The 11,841-nt window shown below is 43.5% G+C and overlaps 1 pseudogene; it reads left to right on the plus strand.

Moving 5' to 3' along the window:
* The first annotated feature begins 7,881 nt into the window (after positions 1-7,881).
* On the plus strand, positions 7,882-7,987 carry LOC120097221 (small nucleolar RNA SNORA44; annotated as a pseudogene).
* Positions 7,988-11,841: the final 3,854 nt, after the last annotated feature.

An 11,841-nucleotide genomic window follows, 5' to 3' on the forward strand; every position in this document is an offset into this window, starting at 1 on the left:
TGTCCAATTTTCTGAGGAATCTCCAGGCTAATTTCCAGAGTGATAAGCTTGGAATACTTAAGAAAAACTTCACAGATCATATGAAACTCAAGAAGAAGGAAGACCAAAATGTAGATGCTTCATTCCTTCTTAGAAGGGAGAACAAAATACTCACGGGAGGAAATACAGGGACAAAGAGTGGAGCAGGGACTGAAGGAAAGGTCATCCAGAGACTGCCCCACCTGGGGATCCATCCCACATGTAGCCACCAAACCCAGTCACTATTGTTGATGCCAAGAAGTGCTTGCTGACAGGAGGCAGATATGGGTGTCTCCTGAGAGGGTCTGCCAGAGTCCTACTGATACAGATGAGGATGCTTGCAGCTAACCTTTGGACTGAACAAGGGGAGGAGTTAGAGAAAAGCCTGAAGGATTTGAAGGGGTTTGCAAGCCTATAGGAAGAAAAACAATATCAACCAACCAGACCGCACCAGTGCTCCCAAGGACTAAACCACCAACCCAAGAGTATACATGGAAGGACCCATGACTCCAAACACATATGTAGCAGAGGATGGCATTGTCCAGCAGTAATAGGTGGAGAAGCCCTTGGTCCTGTGAAGGCTCTTTTTCCCAATGTAGGGGAATGCCAGGGCCTTGAGGTGGGAGTGGGAGCATCTTCATTGAAAGAGGGGGAAGGAGTATGAGAGAGGGGAGAAAGGGGATTACATTTGAAATGTGAATAGGTAAAATAGCCAAGAAAAAGAAAAGAAACTTTCAAAATGAAAAAAAGAGAACAAGTTGGAATGCATTATCCTCTCCCCCTAGCTAAAGGACATTTTATGATGGTGTGTATTAGGAACTCTCACTGGTGTCATATATTTTTGAAGCTTCTTGTATTTTCCACCTATATCCAAGTTTTAAATGTTTTTTGTTGTGGTGCTGGTGATTGTTTTCTTTTTCTAAGATAAGGTTTCTCTATGACTGCCCTGGCTGTCCTAGAACTCACTGTGTATACCAGGCTGGCCCTAAAGTCACATGTATCTGCTTACCTCTGTCTCCTGAGTGCTGGAATTAAAGGAGTGAGGCACCAAGCCTGGTGGAATTTTTTGTTACTGTTGTTTTTGTTTTTAAATTTGCACACTTTTTTCTTTAATTTATTTTTTTCTTTTCTTTAGAGTGTCACTATCCTGTCTATTTTTAGAATCCCCAACTTTCAAAAGAATTGGTGAGAACATTTGTAGCTCAATCAATATTTACCAAGTTAAGTTTCTGGGAAGAGTGTATAAATAATAAAAACAAGCTTTGAAGAGAAATGCTTAACAATGTTCTCTATCTGCCTAATCTTAAAGCATCCAATTTTGCATTTTATTTCCATAAATTTTCATGTTGGATGTGTGTTTTCAACATGAGATGTATAATAATAAATTAGGAAGCAAGCTGTGAGGTGTAGGTAGCTGTTACAATTTAAGATTTGAGAGGGAAAAGCTACATTTCCATAGAGATTTTTCTCACCATTTGCAACATATTAATAACTAAAAATTTGCAACATATTAGAAACAAATGTGTTATCTCGTACTAAGATAATATTACCTTGTAAAAGAGGTTCCAGTCCAGTTTCATCTGTTAATTTAAATGACCTGTAAATAATAGTGGTGTAGATCTATGATTTTATTTATTTGTTTGTTCTCTCTCTCTCTCTCTCTCTCTCTCTCTCTCTCTCTCTCTGTGTGTGTGTGTGTGTGTCATGTATACTTACACGTACATCAGAGGACACATTTTGGAAGTAGGCTCTCACTTCCCACCCTGCTGAAGAGCCTCCATCTTGTTGCTTCTGCTGCTTCCCTTCATACTCTGAGTGAGCTGGCCCACGGGCTTTTAGTCTGTTTTCTGTCTCCACCTGTCATCTCACCAAAGGGGTGTTGGGATCACAGATGTGTACCGTCTCATCTGGATTTTTACATGGGTTTGTTGGGCTTATGTGGCACTGAACCCTCTTTTGGCCCAGCCCTCCTTTCCTAGATGTGACATTGAGGCACAGAGGTTGCTAGAGATCAGGGAGCTACTAGGCTGGCTCAAGACCAAGGGACCCAGCTGGGAAAGAGTAGCAGACAGGTCTTCAGACTGTTCCCTCTCTTGTTCCTACACATACCCTGGGGTGCTTATCACTCAAGAATTGTAAAGAGTCTTTCTTACAATCTATTTCTTTACATCCCAGAAGGATTGTCTTCTCATCTGTTTCTAGCTCTCTTTCTCTCTCTCTCTCTCTCTCTCTCTCTCTCTCTCTCTCTCTCTCTCTCACACACACACACACACACACACACACACACACACACGCACACACACACACATACACACACACAATTCATTCTATAAATTCTGTTATTCTAGAGAATCCAGATTATATGAGCCATACTTGATTTTTGTCTCCAGAGTAAACTGTTATTTACTCCCTTTAAGGTGAGAGCTGTGTTATTGTGTGTCTGTTTATTTTCTGCGTGATCATTCACGACAACAGTTTATCTTTGCCAATTGTGCAGCATGTGTCACAGGAATTGTACTTTTACGTGCTATTTATAGGAATAATAATAATAGTGATAATTCCTTTCCTGGGGAGATGCAAACAATATCTACCCTGTCCCTACCCCAGTAAGGTCCTAGTGACAAGCCAAGGTACAGTCACCCTGGGAAGACGGTGAGTTTACTGGCTTACCCGTAGAGCAGTGGTTAGGGGCTACCCTAAAAGAGTGTAGGCGATCTCAAAGCAACCACACTAGAAAGTTTTCACCCAGAGTAAATGCTGACTTCCATATACCCACATGAATGGTACTCCCTTCAGTTAACCCTCCTAGCCTATAAACCTTCTATTACTCTAGGCTACACATACTTCGTGCAAAATTGTATACAAATGGCTAGAAGAAGCAGCTGGAACTTCAGCAGGGATCCACTAACCTCCCTCACATCCTCCTATGACAGAACATCAGTAGCCCCATCGTGATGGTTTCTTTTGCAAGGAGGCACAGCCGGTCTGATCAAGAAGGTGGCTGCTTTGCTCAGAGGCCCATATTCTACAATGATGAGGTTTGTTATCAATATCAGTCACACAGACAGTAAAGTGAAGTATTAGACCTCTGCAGTAAGTGTGTTTAAATTCATGCAGAACTCAAGAATCCATGCTGAGACTTACACCAGACATCATAAAATTAGAATATCCCAAAAGCTGTCAGTGAGATTTTGTGTTTGTCAAGAAATCAAGTCAAACCACCAAGCCATAGATGGGAGGGGATTTTGTGTTAGCCAGAGAAACTTCCTGACCGTATATACCTGATAACAGAGCAGATAGCCTGAAAGCAGCCATGAGTTGCCCCCATCAAGCTTGTCAGGTCCCTGACAGGGAGGAAGATTTTTAAGGAAAGACTTTCCTCCTTTCAGAAGGACATTGACATAGACCAGCTCATGATCATGTCCAGTCTTGAAGATCAGGGTATTGGTAAAGTGTGATTTTTTTTAAAAAAGTAAAAAGTGACTCTCATATAGAATGAAAGCAGTGTAAAAGCTTAATCCAAGATTTCTACTGAAGAAGCAGAACAGTGCAAAACAATTTGAGTGAGAGGAATTATTTCTACCAGAAAAGATTTTTTTGTTTATTTAGTTTGGAACGAAACATATTAGTGTCCTACGAGGCAAAACCTTTGCAATCTTTAGTCCTGTCTTCCTATTAGACAGGAATTCTTTGTATCTCCACTAGGCAGGCTCTACAGTTGTATGTAACCTCACAGGACTAAGCTCATAACCTCAAGTACGAAGGAGAAAAAAACCAATACGTCAGTGGGCCTGTTAAACTGCTTTCACATGTTGGTGTTTTAAGAAGTGGCTGAAATGGAATTTCCCCAAGTCAGGGAGTTTAGAACACCAGAAATGTATTCTCAGAAGAGTGTAGATGTCCAAAATCAAAGTGGCAGCACAGAAGATCCTTCCAGAGCTCCTCAGAACCCTGTGCTTTCTCTGCTTTGGGAGTTTCTGGACTGCATCATGCTTGTTCATAGTCACGCTGGCGTCTGCTCCTGCTATCCCACGGAACTTGTTTTAGCTACTTTTCCATGGCTGTGAGAAGACACCATGACCAAGACAACTTGTAGAAGAAAGAGCTTATTTGGGTCTTATAGTTTTGGAGGGTTTGAACTCACCATGGCAGGAAGCGTGGCAGTGGGCAGGTAGGCATGGCACTGGAGCAGTAGCTAAAGGCTTACATCTTGATCCACAATCATGAGGCAGAGTGAACTGAATGGCGTGGACTTTTGAAACCTAAGAGTTCACTCCCCAGTGACACACTTTCTCCAACAAGGCCATGCCTCCTACTTCTCCAACATCTCCACCCACTGGGGACACACAAACACACGGGCTTCTTGGGACCTGTGAGGAGTCAGAGCAACCTAAGACTCTCTCAGAGGCCCTGATGGAAGGACAAAGAGAACTTTAGATCTGTGTCCAGCAATAAACTGGACAAGGCTGGTCTGATGCTGGAGCCAGGAGCTCAGAGGGGTCAAGGTTGTGGGTTTTGGGGACCTGACTTTTCCCCTGGGCTGTGGTTATCAGTCCTTAGGGATTTGTGCCTGTAGTACCCTATGTTATCTTTGCCAACATCGTCTGCTTAGCTCTCTACCGACCTTGGCCATTTTCCCTCTTGCAAATAGTATAGAGGCTATTGTATTTCTTAATAAACTTGCTTGGCATAAGTCATCAGCTTATGCAGGACCCATTGCTTTGTGTTTGTTATTTCTCATACCCATTCCTCACCACTTAGAACCCTTTATTCATGCAGTCTCAGGTCAAGGGCCATTCTCCTTTGAACCTCCACAGTACTCCCCCCCTGTGTGTCTTTCTTTTTCTTTCTTTCTTCCTATATTCTCTGTTTGCATCTTTCCCTGTTAGTGACCAAATGCCTACTTTATACTTTCTGATCAATAGTTGTTCCAATTCCAAAAAGTAAGTGCCCTCACCACAGACGTGTGTACCCTGAGTCGACATATAAGTGTTAGAGACTATGGGCATGGATTGGTTCATCAACTGATTAATTCCACGATGAGCTATCCAATAAGAGAATGTTGTGACACTGCTTCACACTTTATTTCTCTCCACTTGGTCTCAGCTCCTTAAAGATAGAGCACCAACTGTCAATCTAGTCTATGAATTTTGGTACGTTTCCCAAGTGCTTCCCACGAGGCTGGTGGGATGGAAGAATGGGGGAGGGGCAGATGCGGGGAAGCTTGGTTCAACTCTTTCTCACTTTCCCTGTATTCGTTTTCTGGTCTATAACAAGTACCACAGAGAGAGTCTTAAAAGAGTAAAATTCTTTCTGGGCTCTGGAGTCTGGGAGTTCAGACTGAAGACTTTGGAAAGGGGTATCAACATTCTAAAGTCTCTAGGGAATCTCAGCTGCTGGTAGCCTTTGGCATTCTTTCGCTAATGGAAGTTATCATTCAAAGATCTTGCCTCTGTGTCTGTGTCCAAATTTATCTCTCCGTAAGAAATACCAGTGGTACTCATTGTGGCTTAACTAAAATGACTTCATCTCTACTTGATTACATCTGTGAAGACTTGATCTCTAGATAATGTTATAATCAGAGGCACTAGGGGTGAGATCTTCAGTGTATTTCTGAGAGGAAGCACACTCATCTTCCTTTTCTCTCCTCTCTTCTCCTGCCCTCCTCTCCCCTCCCCGTCTCTTCTGCTCTCCCCACTCCCAGTCTTTTCCAAATGTGAAGCTTTCCTCCCTGATTAAAGTTTCTTCTTTATTCCTTAGTCTCTAACTTGTCCCCATTTTCTTCACTTGTCTGTACCACTAGTCTCCATTCACCTCAATCCATATCAGTCTCCTTTGAAAACCCATTTCTCTCTCAGTGATGATGACACGGGATTCCACTGAGGTGGGACTGGATCCAAGAGGTATATGAGGAGAGAAAGGAGCCTTTGGGTCAAAGTTCTCATAGCGACAAAAGCCTCAGTAATTGTTTTCTTTTCCCATTCTCTAAAGGTCCTAGAGGCTTGGCTATACCATCCACAGTTAAAACACAGAAGTTGAGCATGGAGCTGAGAGGAGAAGGGGATCCTGCTTAAGTAGGTCTCTAGACAGTTGGCAATTAACCCAATTAAGCTCAGATCTTTTAACTACTTTCTTAATGCCTGCCAGAAAGTTGTCAGATTCGGCTCAAGTGCATCAGTATATTTCTAAATAAGTAGAAAAGCATTAAGGTTCTTAACTTTGGCAATAAACCTTTCAATAAATCCATCAACTGCACCTTCCAGTGGGGTCTCTCACAAGACAGTATGTCATATGGAATACTTGAAGAATTGTAATGAAGTAAAAAATGAGGGATGCCGCACATTACTGCTGAGGAATCTATGTTACCAAGCTGAGCCAGCTCCTCATATCTAAGAGCTGAGACAACCCAGGCCCACTCTCTTGTTCCTCTAGTGTAGGATTGTGGTCAGATCTTAACTGTACCAACTGTATCATCTTAGTTGTTGATGGGCCATTCTCCAGGTCTCTCTGTCTGTTATTATTCCTTTTCTTTATTGGATATTTGGTATTTACATTTCAAATGTTATCCTCTTTCTCAGTTTTCCCTGGAAACCCCCTATCCCATCCCTACTCCCCCTGATTCTAGGAGGGTGCTCCACCTCCACACTTACCCACTCCTGCCTCCCTGCCCTCGAATTCCCCTACACTGGGGCATTAAGCTTTCACAGGACCAAGGGCCTCTCCTCTCATTGGTTCCCGACAAGGCAATCCTCTGCTACATATGTGGCTGGAGCCATAAGTTGCTCCATGTGGACTCTTTGGTTGGTGGTTTAGTCCCTGGGACATCTGGAAGGTCTGGTTTGTTGATTTGTTGTTCTTCCTATGGGGTTGCAAACACCTTCATGTTCTTCAGTCCTTCAGACTCCTCTATTGGGGTTCCCGTGTTCAGTCTGGTGACTAGTTGCAAGCATCCTCATCTGTATTTGGAAGACTCTGACAGAGTCTCTCAGGAGACATCCATATCAGACTCCTGTCAGCAAGCACTTCTTGGCATCAGCAATAGTGATTGGGTTTGGTGGCTGCATATGGGATCGATCCTCAGGTGCAGCACATGCTCCACTATGTTCATAGCAGCCTTATTTATAATAGCCAGAAGTTGGAAACAACCCAGATGTCCCTCAACAGAGGAATGGATACAGAAAATGTGGTACAACTACACAATGGAGTACTACTCAGCTATTAAAAACAATGACTTCCTAAAATTCTTAGGCAAATGGATGGAACTAGAAAATATCATCCCGAGTAGGTAACCCAGTCACAAAAGAATACACAATGTATGCACTCACTGATAAGTGGATATTATCCTAAAAGCTGGGAGTACCCAAGACACAATTCACAGACTATATTGAAGCTCAAGAAGAAGGAAGACCAAAATGTGGATACTTCAGTCCTTCTTAGAAGGGGGAGCAAAATACTCATGAGAGGTAGAGGGCTGGAGGGACTTGGGAGGAAGAGAGGAGGGGGAAGGGAAAAAAGAAGGGCAGAATCAGGTATGAGAGGAGACTGGGATGATATACAGAGGGTCAGGATTTTGAACAGAGGTGTGTAGCTATGGGGGATGGAGAACTGGGGGTAGCCACCAGAAGTCTCAGATGACAGGAAAGCAAGAGGCTCCCAGGATCCAACAGGGATGAGATTAGCTGAAATGCCCAACAAAGGGGAGGGAGAATCTGTAGAGGCCATATTCAAAGGTTAGGCATGGACCCCTGTTGGGGGATGGGGCATCCCACCCTTCTCAAAATTTTTACCCAGAATTGATCCTGTCTAAAGGAACCACGGGGACAAAGAGTACAGCAGAGGTTATTATTAGTCCTAAGAAAGCATCAGTGTATAGCCATGGGATCTCCAACTGCATGCCAGAGTAACGGAGAGACTTTGACAGCCCAGGTTATCACAGTGCCTGCTGTTGCCACTCAGCTCTCCTATATGTTTTTCCACTGGAGTTATGAGCTGCCTGTCCTTCTGTCCTGTGGTATTCACAACAAACTTTCCTTCTGCAGTGTGCACTTGGGCGGTTCTTGGAAGAGTGAGGAGACAGCCTGTCAGCCTCTGCTCATTAACCTAAGGACCATGTGACCAGTGAGGTGGCCATCTTGTGATTTGGTCTGCATTATTTGTTGGAAAAATGCCACAAGAAGATCACACTGGGATTTAGAAGTTTCTGGCTAATACTTAGCCAGGTAGCCTTTTGTGGCCAGATTGGTCTACAAAGAGAAACAGCATTTTGGAAAAGTGAAATACCTTTGTAACCTAACATGCAATTGGTTCAATAAAGACTTCAAATTTCAAAAAAAAAAAAGAAAGAAAGCATCAGTGTGTGTCCCAGCCCAGATTCCTGGCATCCTAGGTGGAAAAATGAAGGGTTCTGTATTGCGGTGATGCATTTTGAGTCACCTCTGCAGACTGTGAGCATCTCTGAGGCAGGAGAGGAGGGATGCTTCTTGTTATTAGTTTCCTGAGGCTGCTCTGGAAAAAAATGGGGCACAGCAGAGGCTCAGAGACAGAAATGCTCTTCCTTATGTTCTAGATGCCCTGACATCAAGGTGTCAGCTTGATTTCTTCTGACTTGTAGCTAGCAGCCTCTCTATGCTGTATCATGTGTTCCTTTTTCTGTGTCTCTCCTATCTTCCTCTATATCCCAGTTTCCTTCCACAAGGTGGGTTAAAGACATGGCGAGTCTTTGTAGCCATTTTAACCCAGTAGCCTCATTTTAACCTAATCACTTCTTTAAAGGCTCACCTTGCCTTAAGTTGAGGCACTGGGAGTCAAATCTTTAACATATGAATGTTGAGCATATGGTACAGCCCCCAACAGCTGCTGTGATTGGCTGGTTTTAGGGGGAGTTTATTTCTTCTAACATGTACTTCCTCTACAGAGCCTACTGTTTGTAGCTTGGATGGGGTGCTCCTAGCTAATACCTTTGGAAACTATATTAAAATCTCTGTAGAATATTTTCCCAAGTATTTCCCAGAGCAAACAGTTTCCTATCCTCTAGAAATATGAAGATTTGAGGGGATAGGGAGGTGGCTCACATAGTAAGGTGCCCATCTACAAGCTTGAGGACATGAGTTTAGTCTTCAGTATCTGCACTAAAATCTGAGCATGGTGACAGATGCCTATCATCCCATTTACAACAAAAACATCTACCTTTAAAAGATCTATTTTATAGTTTTAAGCTACGTGTGTGTGTCTATTTAGAAGTGTGTAAGTGTGCACACTCACATGAGTGTGATGTGCATGGAGGAAGAGATATCGGATCCCCCTAAAGCTGGAGCTAGAAGTGTTTGTGAGATACTCAGTGTGAATGCTAGAAGCCAAACTCTGCAAGAAGAGTATACATTCTTAACCACTAAGCCATCTTTCTAGTCCGTAAATCAAAAAATAAGACAGCTACATCTTTTTTTTTTAACCAGGTTAGAGGAAGGCACTCTAGATCACGAGATTAATGTGGTAGATTTTTCTTTTTCACCTTGAGCTGTACTTCACTTCCCAGACTATTTTGGAGTTAGTGTGTGGCCATAGTTGTTAGAAGCCAATATCTATTCTCTTTCAAAAATACTTATTACATTAATACGTCGACTTACTTGTGTGTGTCTGTATACGTGTGTGCCAGGGTGTGTACATGGAAGTCGGAAGATAACTTTCTAAGGCTGATCCTCCCCTTCTACCGTATGGGTCCTAAAGATTGTCAGGCTTGGTGACAATCACCTTAATTCTCAGAGCCACTTCACTGGCTCTCTTTCTAGTTCTGTTGTTGTTGTTGTTGTTGCTGCTGCCTTTGAAGTCATGACTTTCATTCTCTAGGCACCAGACAGCAGTATATGCATTCCAATCAGAACAGCAGAGCACCCTGGAGAATAGAGAGGATACTTGACAAGGCCATTAGCACATTCTTCAGGCTTGTAGCATGTGACCATATCAAGAGCAGTCTCCTTGATCTCTGAGTAGCTTCAGCCTCCCACCCCAAAAATCCCCAAGATGGGATGGATGTCAGTGTTGACTATTTGCTGGGCTAGTCTGACTTAGGTTGTAATCCCTTGCTGGGTTCTGGTCAGCTCCCAGGATGCAGTTTAAGCCCACTTGTCCTTTCATGTCTCTGTTGGTATTGATTCATTGAATTTCTGGTTTAGTTTCTGTTTCTAGTTTGTTTCTGCCTCATGTAGTTACGCTGCTTTCTAGGAACTTGGAAAATTTCCCTAGAAGTGTAGGTGCTAGAATTCCACCCTTTATGAAGAGGCCCAAGTCACTTACCATGATCCAAGTTGCCATGCACTCTGCTTTCCTGGCCCAACCACTCTTCAAGATGTGTCTTTAGTTGAGACTAGTAATGAGCTGGGCCTCGTACAAAGTGTCTTGTCCCATCTCTGTGATCCTGTGTCTTTGTGTGTGAGCATATGTTGGTTAGCAAAAGCTTGTGGAAGATTCTGGGCTGGGCTGTGAAAGATGTTCAAAATTTGAGCAATTGGTAAAGAGTTCATGTAAATTTTCATGAGGGGTCACAATGACAGAAGGGAATAGTTCTTCTACCCAAGTCTGGATTGGTGAGGCAATGAGCTTCTTGGGGTTACTGACAGGAACATAGGAATTCTGGCAACTATGTCTCCTTTACCCAGCAGAGGTGATGACTCACGAAAATCATATCCCTGGGGTTTCCTGCACAACTTGTAGGCAGATCTACCAAAGATTCCCCCCTACCCCTGCCTCGTGATTGTTTAATTCTTATGTGACAGTGAGGAGTGGCTTAGTGAACCTTGTAAACTTTCTGAGTCTTAGTTTAATGAGTCTTATGAGCCAAGGGAATATTTCAGTCCCTGGGAAGCAGCTATATAATGGAAGGGTGTACTTTCCTCAGTATTGGCCTTTTGGATGGGAAACAGGGTGCACCAGGCTCCACCATGTTCTCCTAAAGCCTCCAGGGCCCTTTCCTGTACACTCATACCCACCCAGCTATCTTCTGCACAGACTTTGCAAGCTCTAGACCTTGGAGCGGTCCAGGATTCGCTGCGAGTCCAGAGCCAGTTTACCTTCTCATATAGAGACCTCAGACTGCTGAAGGTTACATTTTTTCTTCCCTGCCACATTACTCACTCCAGCCTTAGTCAAGGAGTTGCTGGGCAGTCTGTAGGATCAATTCTATATTCTTTGAGTCAAGCCAAGCTTCAGGGTTTCTCTGCCCTCTCAGGACACTGCCCCTTCTCTTTTTTCCTATATGGGAAGCTACAATCTGTATTGATTTTTCCTTTCGGCTCAGTTTCCTCAGTGAATTGTCTACCTATTCATCTTCACCTCAGGGCCTCTGCAGGCTCACTTGAAGTGGCAGGGGTGTGTTTTGAATATGAAAGGTCCTCCACAGCTCATATGAGTGTACAGTCTCCAGCTGGCAGCTCTGTCTGGGGAGGAAGTTGTGAGATAGGGCCTAGCTGGAGGAAGAGGGTTATTGTGGGGAGGATGAGCCTTGAGGTTATTAGCCATGCCCTGTTTTCAGCCTCCAGTTCTGGCTTTGCTAAGATGTCACACAGTCTATACCCTCCATGGAATGAAGGGCACTATTCCCTCAAACTGTGGGTCCATTTAAGCTTCTCCATTCTGTAGCTTCTTGTGTATTTGGTTACGGGAATGAGAAGAAAGGTAACTGATACAAATGGGGGTCCCTAAGGGTTCATTTTAATTATAGCAAAGGAAGGTAAGTCTATTATGACTTTGAATACCAGCAGGCATGGTGTTTGTGGAAAACAATCTGAAGGGATGCTCTTTGCAGTTTCTGAGCTGAGCATTATCCCGCGA

The sequence above is a fragment of the Rattus norvegicus genome, chromosome 15 (assembly GCF_021556685.1).
Source record: "Rattus norvegicus strain SHRSP/BbbUtx chromosome 15, alternate assembly SHRSP_T2T, whole genome shotgun sequence".
Lineage (NCBI taxonomy): Eukaryota > Metazoa > Chordata > Mammalia > Rodentia > Muridae > Rattus > Rattus norvegicus.